The sequence below is a fragment of the Solenopsis invicta genome, chromosome 15 (assembly GCF_016802725.1).
Source record: "Solenopsis invicta isolate M01_SB chromosome 15, UNIL_Sinv_3.0, whole genome shotgun sequence".
In the NCBI taxonomy this organism is placed as follows: Eukaryota; Metazoa; Arthropoda; class Insecta; order Hymenoptera; family Formicidae; genus Solenopsis; species Solenopsis invicta.
In genome coordinates, this window is record NC_052678.1 from 3958141 (window position 1) to 3975199 (window position 17059).

Genomic DNA, 17059 nt, shown 5'->3' on the forward strand with positions numbered 1-17059 from the left:
ACACACACACACGCGCGCGCGCGCGCGCGCGCGTACAATCGCACGGTCGAATGTAAGCAAACACGCGTAAAAAAAACTTACGTCATTCGAAAATGAGTACGGTGTGTTTCGAGATAAGGATCTCAATCGGTTGAGATTCATAGATTCATACGAATCTCTTATTCGCGCCTCTCGTAAGAATTTCGCAACACGGCGATACGCGGTCGCGGACGCAATTCTTGACTGATCTTATCTTATCATTGTTTGCACGATGGAAAATATTTGTGTTTTGGTGTACAAACGTGAACAAAAACGTGAATCGTGATGCGATGCAATTTGCGAGCACGTCGGGTCAGTTATGTAATAATAATCGTACACAATTAAGCAATTTGTGTTAAATTTAACATACGTCGCATGTCTCAAACAGTCCACCTGCATTTTTGCATTAATTTAACGCGAGATGAATATATTAGAAAGTAACTCAAATATGGAGAGAATTAATACAAAAAGTGTAACACTTTAATACAATTTGGAAACAAATTGTGGAAGCATATTCCTTTTTTTATTTAAATTAAACACTCATGTTAACACGTACATTTTATTTATCTTAAAACTTGCGTTTTAAAACGTAATATTACTTTATGTTATGTTTTCACTCGAAAATTATATTATTTTGACACTAAGAGATGTTGAATATTAATTTAACACAATGTGTTTTAAAGTTAAAACAAAAATAATGTTATATTAAATTAACAAAAATTCAACACAAAAATTTTAACAAAGACTAATTTTAACGTAAAGACACAATGTTTTTTTTATCGTACATGTAAACTTTTACACAAATGCTCATTCTAGTTAAAATTTTAGTTAATTTTTGTTTCATTAAAATTTTGATAGCTTAAAATAACATTTAAAAAGATACTCTTTCTTAAAAAGTTAAAAAAAATGTTTTTTTAAAAGATCTAAAGACATTAATAAGATTTTTTTTTACATTAACACTCTGTACATACGTTATTTTGCGGCATCGTTTCTACACACATTGGGTTACGACACTTCTTAATAAGTTAATTTTCATTGCAAACATAAAAAGATTCTTCCTCGGATTCTTCAATGATCTACTTTAACAACTAAAAAGTACTTGTACGGTAATTTATTAAAAAAAAATAGTATATAAATGTTATAACTAACAACAGTTTTACTTTTCGAAGAAAAGAAATTCGCAAGACGAAATTGCTGAATCGTGTGCACAGAGTGTCAAAATGTTGTTCAAGTTTGTTGTAGTTTTAGTTTTACTCTAAAACTTTAGTTTACTCTACCTTGTAATCTATAAAGTAGGCATAAAAACGAGTGTAAAAAAAAAATTCTTGTGTAAAGAGCATTAAAAAAGCTATATACCTAAATCCTGAGTTTTTTTTTTTTTTTTTATTTATCTCGAGTAGCGTTATGTAAGAAAAATACGAGTGGTATTCCAGGGTTAATCACGTTTCGTTAATACCCTGTTGAACTCCGTATCGCTGTCACAGTCTCCCAGTACCGCCCGCGGTAATCGCTGCTGTCTCGATAGACGGTTCGTCAGCAAATAAAACAAAAAAAATAAAAAAAAATAAAAAAAAATAGCGTGAGCGCAATGAACGACAAAGTGCGCCATAAAAAGGGAAAGGAGATGGCTTGTCGCGGCGCAATAAAGTCAAGGTTTTCCGTGTGGCGTAACGCGCGCGCGAGCAACACGGTGCGATGTACCTTTGCGCGCAGGTTGATTGCACCCTGAGAATTCCTCCTGACACACATACACAGGCGCGCGCGCGCGCGCGCGCGCACCACGTTACGGATTATTTTACACGCCCGATTACGACGTTACCTCTGACCTAAAGCTCCGGCGCTTTTTCCCTCGCTCGCTCGCGACGCGAAGAAAACAGGAATAGAAACTGCGTAGCCGTTTTTAAATAACGGCAGAAATAACAACCGTTCGGTCTCTCCGTATCTACGGAGATTGATTCTCCCGGCGACGGACGCTAATAGAGAGTTTCTGCGAAACCGTACTGAAAGGATCGCCTGCGACCTTTATCTTCCGGAATAATTTAATAAAAGATGCGCCCGATACGAGGAATTGCGGCAATCGAGATACCTTTAAGAAATCGATACGATGAGGGATCAAGTTAGTCTATATAAAAATACAGCTTTCATCAAAGTGTAGCTGATACGAAGGTATCCGGATGGGATCGATGCGCCGTGTCTCTTGGAAACGACTATATTTCGGGATTCGCCGAGCAGGCACGGCGGTTTCGGGTCAATCAAGTTCATTGCCTCTTTTACGCGACTCTTTGGCCAGAGCGAATGGCAATGAACAAAAATTATCATATATCAGGCATAGGAAGTAACGAGTTACTCACGAGTTGGCGTTAGTTACTTTTTTATAATTACGTTTTGATTAACAAGGTTACAATTTTTCATAGTGCTAATTCGAGAATTCATAATCAAATTTTGACAAGTGAAGAACTCGTTGCGTCATATGTACTCATTAAAAATCTAATTCATAACTTTATGCACGTTACGTAACGAATCGACTACTTTTTTATAAAGAATAAAGATAATGGTAAAGAGTTATTTGTCAAATGAGAGAGTGATCATTCTGACTTTGAATTATTGTTACCATTATGAAAAATTGTAACATCATTACTAAATTGTTATTGCACAAAAATAAAAGTAACGGGATGACTCTTTACTTGTAAAAAAAACATGTTATCTCTTTTTTTTTATTTTATAACCATGACTGTTACCTGACACTCATAAGAAACAAAACCATTTTTTTAAATAATGATTTGTTAATGAAGTTACAAGTGTTCACAATTTCAAGGTTCATAATCACTTTCGACAAGTAGAAAAAACTCATTACCATTACGCGTTACACATACTCATTAAAAATACAACTTGTAACTGTATACTCGTTACGTAACGAGTCGACTACTTTTTCAAAAATAAAGCATAATGGTAAAGAGTTACTCAAACATGATTATTTCAACTTTGAGTTATTATTAGCATTATGAAAAATTGTAACGTCATTACCAAATTGTTATAAAAGAATAAAAGTAACGGTGACTCACTTACTTGTAAAAAAACGCGTTACTTCTTTTTTTCTTATTTTATAACAATGACTGTTACCTGAACGCTCATAAGAAACACAACTATTTTATACATGACGTAATATGAGATAAAATTGTACTCGAATTTATTGATAATACAGTCTATCTGAATGGCTATTAGTAGATAAGTTTGAATGCGCATCAGCATTCGGACTGGAATAAATAGCTGCTTATTGTTCCGCGTAATGACGAAGCTGTCGTGTGTAGAACATGTTATTTGATCGATTGCGAGTATTGCGCGCATAACAGTAACTTCGTTTTCTTATCAATGTACTTCATGTAAGATGAGTAATCGCGATAATGAACCGACTTAATCGATAAAACTATAGCTCCTTTTTTATCCAACTACATATTCCATCAAACGAATGAATGAAAAAAATACACACAGAGAAAAGTTATGTTTAAATTGATGAAATTATTTCTTTAACTTGGTTTTTCCAAGTAAAAATAGCTTCAAGGAAAATAAAAATTTATTTAATTTCAAAAAACGACGTTATTAATTTTTTTGTTTAAAGTAAATAAATTTTTGTTCCAATTACTTATTTAATTAAAACAAATAATTTTTTAATTCAAAACAAATGCAGAAATAATTTAGTTGTTCTGATTTTAAAAATATATTTCTTTCATTTAAAAAAAAAATTTGCGTTACACAATCAAACTATTTTCTATTATTAATTTAAATAGGTAAATTTTGTTTTACTCGAAGTAACTTTTCTCTGGGTGTGTAAATTGATAAAAAATATGGATTAATATTAAATAATAAAAAGAGTAGTGTTATCAGAGAACATACGCATTGCATAATATAATGCATAATTAATTACACATGATATAAGTGTTTTATATAGTGATATCATAAAAATCATATAACAATCTTCAAATAATTTTTTTACACATATATTGTTATATTAGCATGAGAAAAAAATTTAATCGTTGCACGATATAAATTTTATAATTGGTATATTTTTTTCTATAAAATATAATAAAAAATATAATAAATATAGTGAATTATATAATAAAAAAATAAAATAAATAAAGCATGACAATAATAAAATAACTAAATTTTCAATCAATTAATTGCCACATACCCCGATAATCATACCAGTTTATCTGGGCAAGAACCTAAGCGCTCGAGCGTAAAAAGCTTCTTAATAAGCGAGCTACGCTGCGGCGTGCTGGAACGCGTGATCCTTTCTCCTTGGACGATTTTGCTTTTGTGAGTCATTCATTTTGCTGTTCGCTCCTCGACACAGGCGCGAGAAAGACCGCTCGCGGTGGGACAGAAAAGAAGAGAGAAGCATTGTCAGCAAAGGTTTCAACAAACCGGTTTTTCTCACCGCAACGACCATTTATCGGCGCGACAATTATCTAATAAAGTCTTATTACTCCTTCAACAATATATGCCGTACGACAAACATATTATAGACAATTCGCGGGCACGAGCACGTGATAGGAATAAACGGGCGCTCGGACGGGACGGGACGCTTCGAAAGGCGACCACCGTCCACGTCATCTATTGCGCAAATATTGATATCTGCCGCGTTCTTTGCATAATGCGATACGCATAATCCTCCACCGGTGCAAATAGAGCGTCGCAATAGAATTCGATAATACTCCGATCGACCCGCTCGCGCGACGATCTATCAGCGTTTGACATGCGACTCTCTAAACGTGCAGTTAAATCACCTCTGGCTCCCCGCTAATTAATTACCTTGCGTTATGCGACCGTTATTTATGGCTGATAGACCGACCGGACCGATACCGTCCGTCTCGATCTATCAGGCTACTGTGACTCGGCGAACGTTATTACGATCCGAGATTATTACTCCCCGTACTATCAAAACTGACGATCGCGCACGAAAACGAATATTCTCTTTCTCTCCGTTTCGCGGGCTACGTGTCTCGTTAAAAATTTATTTGCCCGCCGACCGGCGATATTTAATCCGCTGGCCACTGTAAAAATGTGTGTTTTGCTTTGAGCGTTGGCAAATACCGACTCCAAATATCGAAGCCGAAAGTCGTTGGCGCCAGCCACGACTTTGTACGACTTTTTTGCCACGTGTAAAATAAAGCAACGTTCGCTCGTACGTGTCCGCCGAGCATTTCTCGTCCTTCGCGTCGTTTCGCGATTAAACAAGAGTCTGCGATTTCTTATTTGTCGCGCGATTTCTTATTTGTATTTCGACGCGTGGGATCCGCGAGTCGTTCAATCGGAAGGTCGTCAGGTTCATAAAACTCGGAAGGGGACGGGAAAGGGGGGCGGGCGGAAAGACGTTTCAAAGAGGATTTAAAAAAAAAAAGCGCGAGGAGAGGAGTTTCTCTCAGCTTCGTCGCAAATTCGCAAAGTTCGTAAAGAATTCTCTTGATTTTGATACTTTGATACTCCGGGAAATTGCATTCAATTTAGAATTAATCGATTCAATTAAAATTGGAACTTAAAAAAAATAAAGGACTGATTAAATGCTGGCATTCAATTATGTATAATGCAACTTGATGGAAATCACAAAAGCGAGCGAATTTGCTAAAATATTTATAAATTTCATTGGTCAATATATCCAGTGAGTTTGCTCATTTATGTAATTTGCATCAAATTGCGTTTGATATGCAATCAAATTCCTGAACATTATTTTTCCCCTCGATATTCCGAATAATACAATCGAGAGTACACAATTAATTTTGCATTTTACATTTTCGACAATATACGTACGAAGAAAAAAAATCGTTCTAGTGCCAAGAAAAGCAATTATTTAGCAAGAACATTTACAAGCTCACAATGTGCGCAAGCAAAGCGAAAAGGTAGAAATAAGGTCACTGAAGAGCTAAAATAATTAAGATGTAAAAAATTAATGTAATTGGTTTTCAACTTTAGCACATCGTAATTATGAGAAAGTAGAGACCAAAGATCTTTATAGATAAATTATTATATAGTCAGACAAATACAGTAATTAAACTCGTATTCGTAACAAAAGTTCACGAATGTCAAACACCTTATTCATTATGTCGAATATTATTTTTGACCATGGTCAAAAGAGCGCTTAATTAACTAAAATAAAAATTAACATCTTGATAATGGAAAAATCGTGATAAGAAGCGCAGCTTCCAATATAGATGTTAATGAAGTCGACAAGAAATGTATATTTATCAAAAGTTCAGCATTCACGTAAGCGACTTGACCATGATCGAAAATAGTTCTTTCAGTATTCGACATAATGAACAAGGCGTTAAATATTCGTCTTGGTTACGCATACGAGTTAGTTTGATTATTGTATTTGAGAAAAAAAAATTTTTTACGACGTTTTTATTCACATTAAAACCAATCACACTTGTTATAAAATTTGACTGGCAACAAAACCTAAATTTTCTAGAATGATTTTATTAAATGTTGCTGCTATAAGTTCTATAGATGACAAACAATATTTTAGCAGTAAAAAAAATAGCAATAAATTTTTGTTGCGACATCTAAAAGTCTACTTATTATACGTAAACAAAACTTTTTTTAGTACAAAATATGAAATATGACAATGGTAATTACTTTTTTCAGTTATTTTTTTCTCCTCGGTGCAAGCGTCAAAATTATTCTAAATCCTAATAATTTAATTTTTCAATCAAGAATATAAATTACAACAAAAATTCAATTTGATAAAATTTCATAATATTCTTCAAAAGAGTATAAATTTTTTTTTCTTTTTGAGTATATAATAATAAGCTTTTTCAAAACTTGTAATGACTATTATTAAGAAAACATTTGTTAAAGAAAAATTTACTAAAAGAAAAAAAAGAGTAAGTCGCTTCTCTCAGCAAGAGAATTAGTATTTTTCAGTATAACCAATTTCGCATTTTACATGCTATAAACTCATAAAAGAAGATTGAAGTGGTGTTCAAAGGAACCTGAATACGGTAATAATAAATAGATAATCCCGAAGAAGATTGAACGTACGATAAAAAAAATCGCTATAGCGGGCGCTTTGTAGGCAAAGATTAAATTTCGCACACACTTGAGATTATTAGACGCGGTAAAGCCTCTCGCGCGATCGTACGCGGCAGATAAACCCCGATCTCGTATCGACAATAGAGGAACAATCGCCTGATACGGCAAACATTGTTATCTGCGAAGTTAATTTCGTACCGCGCCTTATCGGCGCGTTTATTAGCGATGGCGCTCGCGCAATGCGCGATAGCTTTTTGAAAACGAACGACGGCATTCGCACGAATAATCGATCCTTATCGAGTGCGAGTGTTTGCGATTCGCACGGATCGAATCCGATCGATCCCTTTCGAAAGATAAGAAAGAGAGAGCGCGCGCGCGTGCACGCGCACGTGTACGTACGCGAGGAACGCTTCGAACATGATTCATCTCGGTGCAAATGTTGCGTTGCTCAAATTGCGCGAATAATCGAGCCACATCGAGCGTGTATAAGCGCGGCGACGCGAAGAACGACGAATGCCGGGCCTCCGCGAAGCGGGGGTAATTTCCTCATTAAACAAAAATCACGTGTCCTGAGAAAGTGCGTCGTAACATAAGAAGGCGAGGAAACCCGGCGTGTCTTTTGCCGGTTTGCCGGCCGGCGCGACGCGCGGCCTCATCAATTCTCTTACGCCGCTCGCTTACGTAACCCCGTCGCTAACCGCACACTTCGTGATCGTTCTCCTTTAAGTTCGTCGTCGTGGACGACGCGACGCACGCGTTTCGTTCCATCGTCGTGCGCAAAACACACATTTCAGGCGGAGCCTGAAATTTTTTAGATTGCTTTCCCCTTTTTTTTTTAGATTGCCCGCGAACCCGCGCCCGCTCGCGACGGATCAACTAGAGTCGTCTTTTGCGAAGAACGCGCTGCGAAAATTTTTTCTTCGCGGCACACGCGTGGAAACGCCGATAACATTGTACGTGGCCCGAGAATTTAAATTGGTTGAAAAATTTGTTCTATTTTTATTTTTATCTTTCGCGCAAATCTAGTCGAAAGCGAAATTGGTTTTAAAATGAGTTTCTTTAAACCAAGCTGAGATATCTATTTAAAAACCTTGTTTAAGAAAAAGCGCTTATGCTCGTACGTAAAAAGAAATCTGCATTTGCATTCTTGTTGATATTTCGACCAAAATGTTAAAAAAACAAAAAACGTTTTTAAGGAAATTCTCTAGCCTTTTCATGTAATATAAGAACTTGATCAAGTTTCGAGAATCAAGCTGATTAATGCATTCCCGAATAGTTATATTCTTATTGCATTTAATAATTGCATTTGTTCCTAACAGCACATGATAGCATAAATGTTCAAAAATATTCGTGCGATGTCACGTGCTATTATTAAGGATGTAAAAATATATATTTTATTTTTATCACCCACATTTAGATATTTTATTATATTAATATTTAAAATAATAATAAAATTTTTTCATAATCGATAGAACTACGAAACAGAAAGCTATTGACATTACAGCAGTAATAACTATAAAAAATTGAACTCCTAATTATAATTAATTTATCATGCAATTGTAATGACAAATATCAAACACTCTCTCAGTGAATGAAGATAATTTGCACACGACACTTCTTATTTGCCTATGTTAATCTACTGTGTTGTGATGTCAATATTTCACTTTTATTAAATACTTTTAATGTTTATGGAATTGAATCGGTCACGAATTGAATCGATTTGTCAATGTAGTAAATAATGCAAGATTCACAAGATGTATTACATATTCTACAATATATAAAATAATTATTTTCTTTGTAGGAAATGTATTTCGGTCTTTTTCAGATGTAAATATAAATATTTTGTATTTCTAATCTTTTTTTTTATACTGATAGATAATACAAAGTTTTCGTTGATACAATTTACTTAGTTCAAACGTACTCTCTAAATCTGAATCAGAAATGAAATCTTACTGATTTGCAGTGCTATACTTATAACTGTAATCATCAGATTATTCAGTGATTACACTAAAGAGAGACGGAGGAGGGGGAGGGGGTAATTTCGATCTCACTGATCGAAATCAATGTATTATCATTAACAGACAATGCATAGATCACTGATATAGTTATAAATATACCATTAAAATCAGGCTATTCATTATTTTTCAATAAATGATAATACTGATTCTGATTTACAGAGTAATAGATAATACTTAATACACTGAGTTTTCAATATGCGCAGCATATATATCGAAATTACTTTTTTTATTGTTTGTAAAATAGCGATGAGCAAAAGCTCCCGTTTTAAAAGAAAAGTCATGTAGCTCTCCTCCATTCTTCTAAGATAGAGAACAATCTTAATTTACGAAAACGTGCACTTTTCCTTCGCTTGTCATACGCTTGTCAGCGCGTAGGCGATCTGTTCTGCATATATTCATAAATGTATTTACGAAAACATATACAGCAAGGATATTTGTGCTGATTTTAATATATGTTGCATATTCCAAACGATCTACTTAAATTTTGGTATTAATTTAATAGGAGATGACTATGTTGGAAAGTAACACAAATATTATGTTTAAAATTAACACTTTGTTACAATTTGGAAATAAATTGTGAAAGCATTTTTTTCAGTAAAATTAATGTATTGACGCGTATATTTTATTCATTTATATTTAAAATTATATTTAAAATTATATTTAAAAAATTAACGTTTCATAACTGCATTATTTTTATGTTATTTGTTTGTTTATCTATAAATTTGTATTATTTTGACACTAAAAAATGTTAAATATCAATTTAAAAGCATTTAAATTTAACTTAGCATAATCGTATCATATTAAATTAACATAATGAGTATGTAAAAAATTCAACACAAAAACATAATCGTTTTTATATAAATACAAAATGCTTCCTACTGTGTATAATTCACCTAGAAGTTTTTTTTTTTGTTTGAATCGAAGAAATTTATACATGTGCTACACACGGTTAAAGAAAAGTTTATTTTGATATAAAAAAATTTTTTATATCAAAGTTGATCCTTTTACTAGAATTAAAGAAATAATTTCGTCGTATAACGCAAATTTCTTTTCTTAAATAAAAAAAATGTACAATATTTTTAAAATGAGAAAAACTAAATTATTTCTTATATTTCCGTCAGTACTTTCTTCAAATAAAAAAATCATTTGTTTAAACAAATGTTAAACAAATAAATTATATAGGCTAATAATGTCATTTCTCCTTAAAATAAAATAAATTTTTATTTTCCTCGGGGATATTTTCATTTTAATATAAAAAAAAAATCAAAGCAAAAGAACAATTTCATCGATTTAATTATAACTTCTCTCCCCCCCCCCTTTCTCTCTCTCTCACTAGGTGTTAATAAAAGTCTAATAAAAGTCTTGTTTCCTTTGGAAGTGGCATTATATTAATTTATACGAATGAATTTGCATTCCAGGTTAAATTAGTTTTGTCCGCAGACTTAATCGTCGGACTGTGTAATCGTCATAACACTGACATGAGTCATAAGGACAGCGCGATAACGCCTCCTCGTTAAAATGAATGAGGGATTTCACTCTTTAACTGTCGCGCGTACGTCACGAACGATTACCAACCGGATGAGCCATCGTTGTCGGGACAATTAGCGCGAATTTTTAACGCCGATTATATATCGCATCACTGCTGCCCGAACGCACCGCATTTGTTGTCCGCTCGCGCGAATTCAGGCGCATCGCCTTCAGGCGCATCGCCATGCGCGCGAACGCACGCGCGTGATTGCACCTTTATTATCGCGGTAAACATTACTTGCTAACGCGCATAGGAATGTGAGAAAGGCGGGATAACCGCAGGATAACCGCCAGATAAAATCCGACCTTATGACGGTGAGAGAGAGAGAGAGAGAGAGAGAGAGAGAGAGAGAGAGAGAGAGAGAGAGAGAGAGAGAGAGAGAGAGGCGCCTTATGAAACTGCGAACGTTCGTTTCGCGAGACTTTGCGAAACTTGCTGCGCAGTTCGAGGCGAGACCACGTTGATTACAACGAATTAATTAAGCTCCCGAGCGCGTTGTTTACTTTTACGCGTCGCGAGTCACGCGTCAAACGCGACAACGGTCGAGCGGAAAGAAACGTTCTCAGAAGAGTGCGGAAAAAAAACAGGATATAGCGTGGCAGATTTTTAAAAAGCCGTGGTCGGCACAGAGCCGAAAAGGATGAGGCAATCGCGAATTAAACGCGAAATCTTCATTCACGCAAACTCGCCCGAGATATCCGGCGACGAAAAAAAGAAAGTCACGCGAGCATGCGCTGGCGGCGCAGGCAGGCAGGTAGGTAGATCGGAGTCTGAAGAAAGGGTGAGGGGGGAAGAGGGGTGATCCTGAGCACGAGCACTCGTGCCACGTGCAGAAACCGGTCCGACGCGATTATTAGGGACGACCGAGAGTTGACGATGCTCGAGGTTGCTCGAGTTTTGGACGCGTGAGAAATCCGAGAGGAATCTCTTTTCGCGAGGGGGGAAGAGGGAGAGAGGAAGGGAGGAAAGGAGGGAGCGTACGGCTTGTCCTAGAGCCCTGGAGCGGTTACGTTATCTCGTGAAAAACAGGGTCATCGGATTGATCGGAGACCCTTGCGAGGTGCGTACGCACTTTCGCAACCGTGGCAACGCGTAGGAGCCTCTCGGTTGGAGCGTTGAAGTATCGATGGTTCTTCAATCATCGTCCCATGAGAAATTTATTCATTCAGTCCTGTATTACTCATGCGAGATGTAAAATATATCGCGGACCTTTTCGATTTTTTAAATTAATATTCTATTTTTTGGGTAAAAAAATTAAGTTCTATATACTATGTCAAATTATTTTACTTTTCATTATTTATTTTCTTTAGCCTGACGAAATATTTCATCATGCATGACTCTCGTTATTTATATCGTAATTTATTTGTTTGGTACTTTGGTGAGTAAAAAATGAGATAACGTTAAGAGAAAAAAATATCTCAAAGCAAAAGAATTTTATTTAACACAAAAAAATCATTTGCCCGATAGGTTATTTACTTGCGGTCAAATTAAAAATTTCTTAATTAAAATATTTATGTAAACAAATGAAAAAATAATTTTTAGTCAAATATCTTTTTTTAGTTTCAAAAAGTAATTAATAATTGTTAAATTATTTATAAAATTATGTATTTAAAATAATAATAATATATGTGTCTTTTTACTTTAAAGTAAATATTTTTGCTTAAACAAAACGAACAAATGCTCGCATTAAAATAAATGGTTGTAAGAAAATGTATTTTTTTCATTATAAAAAAATCATTACTTAAATTCATTATTAAAAAAAAAATTGTATTCATTATTTGAAAAAATTGTCTCTCTGTGCATACAATAGAAAACATTTTGCATTTATGTTATAACCGGTGCTTGTTAAAATTTTAACATATCTCCAAGTGTTAGTTTAATATAATTTGTAGATAATACCACATTTCTTCGACAATTTTTAGTATTTAAATAACAATTAGGTGAATAAATAAATAATATAAAAATAATATACAGTTTTGAAATGTAAATTTTAAGATAAATAAATAAAATCGCATCAACATATTATAAATATTATTTTACTGTAGGAATCTTTCCAAATTATAAAGTGTTGTATCTTTTATCTGAAAATTTTACATATTTATGTTTCTAACCTAACATGTTCACCACATTAAATTGATTAAATTGATACAAAAAAAAAATTAGGTAGACTTTTTAAGACATATGACTTATATATCAAAAACACAAATGTTTCAACTGCGTACTTATTCCGGACGAGAGCAGCGACTTTGCAGATCGTGTTAAGAAATCAGTTTTTATTTCTAGCACTTGTTATACCTACACATTGTCACGAAGATTGCGCTATGTCGACAAGATCAGCAATGTTCCGATCGATAAAGAGTAATTAGCAAAGAGGGGGAAAAAATAGTACTCACCAGTCGAGGATTGGATGTATCTCGTCCCGTCGCCGTCGCCTCCGAGAAAAACTTGTCAATTGTTATCGCCGTTCGTGCACTGGCGCCGATCGTTCTCGACGGGGCCACGATGAATTACATAACCTCACTCGTGAACGCGCGACCGCGAATTTTTTTTGCGATCCTCGCAAAGTCAGTCGCAAATAGTCGTGAAGCGAAACGAGAGACTCCCGCGCGTTCTCTCCCTCTCTCTCTCTCTCCCTCCCTCTCTTGGCCTTGAAACGGGCATCCAAGAGACATCAGCGAGACCGGAGATTAAAACTACGGTGATGCGCACTTTCGTACCCTCTCCGCCGCCCTCTGCCCTCCCCTCTTCATCCGCTCACGCTTTCTCTCTCTCTCTCTCTCGCTCTTTCTTCCCCTTTTTTTTCATGGAACAAATCGACTGATACTTATTTTCGAGATAACGATATATGTAACTTGACGCAAACGCTAATCTCACGGTAGCAGCGACTCGCGCGATATCCGACGACGCTTAATGCGATAGCGCACTATTTTCGTTTATTTTTTTTTTAAATTTTCCTACGTACGCGTATGTATGTACGCCTCTCGAGGGATCGGGTGATATCGCGCGCCGAAATGCGTGGCGCACAAACGTGCGCGCGCGCGCGTTCGCGTACACGCCGTTGGCACCATCGCGTGTTTACACGAGGAAGTGCGTCGCGCTTCGAAAACGAAAAATGAAATTCGGTAAACTGGCAATAACAGCGTTCAGGCGGTGCCCCCGGCCGACCACCCCCGTCCGTCCCATTGTCTAACAGAGGGTTATGTAACGATGACGCAATATCTCCCCCCGAACGCCTCCTTGGGCGTCGAGGAGCGAGGAGCGCGCTTTGCGAATTCGACGCAGTTCGGGGTCATATTCGTCCCTGCCTTCGGCATTCGGTTTCTATAATAGAGCCGGTGCGGAGCCCGTTCGATCGAAAGCAACCACGTGGTTGCGAATAATGATCCCTCTTTCTCTCCTCCATTAACGATCGGCAATTCTGTCGACGCGTGGGCGACGTACGTACCGTTGAACCCATCGTCGAGGGCGAAGAAACACGGACACGGAGAGGAATCGGGCGGACACGAGGTATATTAACAATCGACGGGGGGTCCGCGCGTAATTGTGCGTCAATTTTCTTCCGGGAAGCGAAACCGGCGACGACGACGGTGGTGGTTTTCATGCGGCGAAGACAAACGGCGTGTCGCGAGCGCGAATGTCGGTAAAAAAAGGGAGCAGTGAGAAGGGAGTAAGAAAGGCGAACGGGTTATTGAATCGCTAATGGCGATTGCGTAATGACACATGTTGTTCGGGTTAAATTGGCGTGATGCCGATCCTTGCCTTTCTGGCAGCGAGTCGCCGCGATGTCGCCCGGATCGTTACGTGCCGCGAATCACGTATACATGGAAAAAAAACAATGTCAAATTAAAACCATGATATCAGGATTGCGTGTTCACGCGTAAAATATATTGCCAGTATTATGCGTAAACAACGTAAACTATGTATTGTCGTCTATGCAAACTATAAGATCGTAGAATTCATATTTCGTTAGAAATAGTGAAAATAAAATAAATACATTAATGATGTAAAATTAAATAGAAAATAAATTGACACTTTTATTCGAATCTGATACGTAATATAATGAAAATTTGATATATCATTTTCTTTGACTTTTTAATTTTAATATTATATTTAATTTATATAGTTTTATTATTGATACATTAAAATCAGATAATTAACGATTTTAAAACTTAGTTGCTTTTTCTTGTATTGCGCTCTGTATTATCCAGTTTACAATAGTTTACATATTTGCAATGTCTACATGAAAAGGATTCGTGTAAATATCACGTATTGTAAAAACCCGTGTAAACAATATTGAAATAAACGACACAATCCTATATAATATGTTCCATTTAACAATCATTTCGCATATAAACACAAAATTATATTTTTGTTTATATATGAAACAATGACAGTCTTGTTTATATCGTATAAATCTAATCTTATCTAAAGAGTTTTATAATGATAAATTTCAGAAAAATAAATTATTTTATATTTTTATCTCAATATTACAATAGTCATCTAAAGAGCACGATTGTTTTAATAATAATAGTATTGAACAGTTCTAATTCTTAATTTAAAGATATTTTTCTATCTTATATTTTTTTCTCATTATCGAATGTAACTTTTCATGCTGAAACTATATAATATAAATTTCTTTATCTAAGCAAATTATGTCTGCTTAATTGCTACATGATAATTTAGAAAATAAAGATATTCCCAAAACAAGAATGGTTTCTTTTTTCATGTACACTCATCTATGCACAAATGGTACACAAATGCGTGAAAGTGAAGAAAAAAAGGGACACTTGATCTTGGAATGCTACTCATTTTTTTTACATTAACACTATCTTGCTAAAAATTCATTCAATGAATTAGTTTAAAAGTTTTTGACACCCTTTTTATTTACATTGCAAGATGTTAAAATAAAGCTAGAATAAACTTTAATTAAACACTATTTTAATATAAAAGAATTATTCTTAAATATTATTTTAAGCTATCAAAATTTTAGTAAAAAAGTTGTTTTAAATCTAATTTACCATTTGTATGAAAGTTCGTCCATGGTAGTATTCCAGATTTACAATATTTATTGGTATTTTAGAGCAGACTATAAGAATAGAACTATTTTAACACAGAACTAATTCTGGATTTGAAGAGATTATTTCTTATCTGATATTTTTTCCTCTGAACTAATAAAAATCACTATTGAATAATACAAATATAATTTTCTTGACAAAAATATACAAAATTTCTTCATCTAAACAAATTATGTCGACTTTAACACTATAAAATCATGTCAATATTTAACATTTGGTACATAAAGATATTTTCAAAAGAATGTTTTTTTTCTATGTATGTCTACATACGTGCGTATTCAAGGTATGCGAAAATGAGAAAGATAATTAATCCTGGAATGCTACCCATTTCTTTTACAGAGCATTACTTTAGCTGAAAATTCACTCAATTATAAATGTTTTAATACTTTCTATCATTTTCAAAGTGTTGAGATAAAATAAAACTAAAATAAAGCTATTTTATATATTGAGCTAACATTATTTTTAAAATCTGAAAGAATTCTTATTAAATGTCATTTTAAACTATTAAAATTTTAGTAAAAACTGTACTAAAATGACACTTATATGAAAAATTGCCTCACAGTAGTATTTCAGAATTAAAACGTTTATTCTAGAGCGGTTTCTCTATAAGAACATGGAATAATTAATTATAAATATTACAAGAAAGTAAAACAGAAAAGAAACAAGACAGTAAAATAAAATCACGCAAGAACCGCTCGAGGTGACAACGAAATAAGGAAAAAAAAGACGTGACGATAAATTACTGCGAAAACTACTATACAAACAGATAATATACAAGGAAAATTTAAAGAAGTTAGAGAGAGCGAGAGAGAGAGAGAGAGAGAGAGAGAGAGAGAGAGAGAGAGCAAGAGCGTGACGCCGCGGCGTGTAGAGTTCTCAAATCTTCGATAAACTTTACGCAACTATCGTTTCGGCGCGAATAAGAAAACCCGTCCATGTAATCGCGAAATTAATACACAAATTAAATGCTCTGCGTCTACGTTTGTATTGTAGAAAGAGAGAGAGAGAGAGAAAGAGCTGAAATTAGCGTATGCATACAATATTACTTTGCATTCACGTGCGCGTCGTTCCACGGTCGGCCGCCGTCTCGCTTCCTCTACGAGTCCCTCGTTTATTTCTATGCGCGTCCCTCTCCCCACCCGCCGCCCGATCATCCGAGCGCCGACTGCGCCGAGGCTGCGCGATACGCGTCCGAACGCGGCGTACGTGACCGCAGAACAGCCTGCGCGCGCATCCCGACGCCGCGAGCCCGCGGCTGCCGAAAACAACGCAGCCGGCGTCGTCGCTCGCATCCGCCGTCCTTGTCCGACAATTTCGGCCCGTGCGAGAAACAAGGGCGAGCGACGCGCGAGCGGGCGTCCTCTCCTCGCGACGTGAGAGTAGAGCCGGCCGCT

General features: G+C 35.6%; 1 long non-coding RNA gene across 1 annotated transcript in view; it reads right to left on the reverse strand.

Annotated features, from left to right (window-relative positions):
- The window catches only part of LOC113005000, a 51379-nt gene extending 35903 nt beyond the window's left edge, over positions 1-15476 (reverse strand). Inside the window, exon 1 of the long non-coding RNA XR_003269331.2 lies at positions 12984-15476. This is a non-coding gene — a long non-coding RNA (uncharacterized LOC113005000). The remainder of the gene's footprint in view (positions 1-12983) is intronic.
- Positions 15477-17059: the final 1583 nt, after the last annotated feature.